The sequence below is a fragment of the Protomyctophum parallelum genome, assembly GCF_964188405.1.
Source record: "Protomyctophum parallelum genome assembly, chromosome: 8".
NCBI classification, from domain to species: Eukaryota; Metazoa; Chordata; class Actinopteri; order Myctophiformes; family Myctophidae; genus Protomyctophum; species Protomyctophum parallelum.
In genome coordinates, this window is record NC_139703.1 from 15,849,739 (window position 1) to 15,852,539 (window position 2,801).

Consider the following 2,801-nt stretch of genomic DNA (forward strand, 5'->3'; position numbering starts at 1 on the left):
ATAATGAGGATCAGACTGGGAAGTACTATGAACTAGCCTGAATAATGAGGATCAGACTGGGAAGTACTATGAACTAGCCTGAATAATGAGGATCAGACTGGGAAGTACTATGAACTAGCCTGAATAATGAGGATCAAAGTGCAGAGATTACAAGCCATTGACTTTGAAAGTTGCAATTTTTGTAATGTTATAGCAAAAAGCTGCTTTTGCTACTATATGTTTTCAGGCTATTTCCCAATAGGCTATTAATTGAGTTGAGAACTGTATGACATATTGCTGAGTAAAATGTATGCCATTCATAATCATATTTGTAATTTCATGAAAGATGTAGCATCTAGATTGTGTACTGTAGATAGACTATAGTATGCTTCATGCAAACTGTTGAGCACTTTTTAAACTCTAACCTGTTTTAAATGCAGAGAAAACAAAGTGCATGATTTTCACCAGAGCAAAGTTGGTACGCCGATTGAAAGAATCTTTGGCCATATATTGGTCGATGACAAATTGTCTTTCAAGTACCATATTGAGATCTTATCTTAATAAAGATAAAAATAATTGCATGTATTTTATGTCTTTCATGATGTGGCAATCTTAGTAGTAGAGAAAACGGTATCATGCAGTACAAGCTCATACTTTTGAAAGAGCGATCGCCAGCAGAGATTGAAATAAGCACAAAAGGAATCAAGGCTGGATGTCCTCCAAATAGAGAAGCTAAGCAAGAAGTATGCAAGAATTAAAGTGACACTGATGTCAAACTGTGTTTGATTGACTATGTGGTTGTGAGATAAAGCATTTCAGAAAGCAGAGGATGGAAAGGTATACAGTAGGTCTGTTGTTTTTTTTATTTTTTTACTTTACAAAGTATATTTATTGGTTTTAACACATTTAAACACAACAAGCAGACATTACACAACAAGAACATAATAACAAACAACAAAAGAAATTAAAGAAAATAAAAGAAAAACAGCTCAGACACAACACCATTATAAATAAAAAAGATTGAATATACAAGGACATGGCAGGAACAATGAACCATAATGACAAGTGGCTTTTGAATTTTGATAGACTCCCATTCAGGAAATACATCCATACAGTATATAAATACATTGGTCTGTTGTTTTTAAATGTGCTATATAAATATAATTGACTTGACTTGAACAAAACGTCAATATAGGTGAAGTCTATGTTTTTGCTAGTGTATATAGGGCTTAAGTGGTTAATTGTGAATCCTGACATCTGAGTTGAAATGCAGCACATTGTCAGGTAATGTTAACCTGCAACAGAGTGGCAATACCAGATGCCAGTGCAGTACCTGTTTTCCACCTTTAGATGTCAGGCTTCGCACAGATTTTGGATTGGTCTTTGGAGATTAGCAATAATACAGTAGAATTTAACATTGGTGTCATGTGTGACTGTCTTTTCACATTGCCATTTAATTAATTTGACTCTATACAGAGAGAGAACAACAGCAAGCAGAATATATTGGAGAGTTTACACTTAAGTCTGCTGATGATATATTGCAGATGGTCTAATAATTGTTTTATAGGCAGTGAGAAGAAGATGTATTCAGGAGCTATGTACCATTAAAGGCTTAAGTAGTACTTTTCAAATCAATTCTGTATTTAATTAGGAGCCAATTAAGTGATCCAAGTATGAGTAATATGTTCAGCTTTGCTTGTCCCAGTTAGTACTCTGGATACATCATTTTGAATGAACTGGGGTAACTCTGGGTCCAACAAAAAAGGCATTACAGTAATCTAACCTGTTGGAGACACATGCATGGACCTGTTTTTCAGTTTGAGACATCAAGCGTTTTACTTTACTTGAGGGAGCCACACTATTTTTGTTTAGTATGTTCGTGTATTTGGTAGCCAGGGTCAGGCTGCTGCATGTAGCAGAGTTGATATAAATAGTACCATCGTAAACAGACGCTGACAGACACTGCACACACAACCAGAGCCCTCCGTTTGCATAGTTATAACAGTCGGCTAAGTTTGTATGGGTGTGTAACTGATGATTTGTTTGTATTCATTTTATCTGACACTTGAACAGAAGAAATATGGATTTAAATGGACATTCATGTAGTCTGGATTTAATATTATACAGATATTACAAGCCAGCCACCATATTACTTCATTACTTCTGAAATCTTTGCTTCGTTTTGAAGCAGTGTGACTGATGGTGAGAATGGTAATGGGTGCATTCGTACAGAAGCCTTTAGCACCTTTCTCCAAAGCGCTTTGGCTTTATATACATACAGTAAACAATTTTCCCATTTCACACACTGATGGCGGAGGAGATGATGCAAGGCGGAGGAGGAGACCAACCTGCTCATCGGGAGCAGTTAGGGTTTCAGTGTATTGTTCAAGGACACTTCGACACAAACCCAGGAGGAGCTGGGGATCGAACCGTCCGATTCCCAATCGGCTGCTCTACCTCCTGAGCCACTGCCCCCAGCTCCCCCCTTCAGTTCAGTTATCCTGAAGCTCTGTGAATGAGAGTTATAGGTTAGGTTGTTGAATGTTCACAGTGGTGTAATTAACTAATTACAAATATGAGGTCTTTTTGAGTGGTGGCACATGTCTCCAAAGAAGGGCTTTGTGTGTCCCTATGTGTATGTCTGAGTAGGACCTTTGACCCCTGCAGATCATTGGGGTCGCATTTCGGTGCTGATTGGGGTCAGGAGTCAGGACACATACAAACACACAGGCCGGAAGGAGGGGTCATTACAACCCCAATGCAACCGCTCACTTCACATTATGGTGTGAGTATTTCCAAATTTCAATACTTTTTCTTCTACT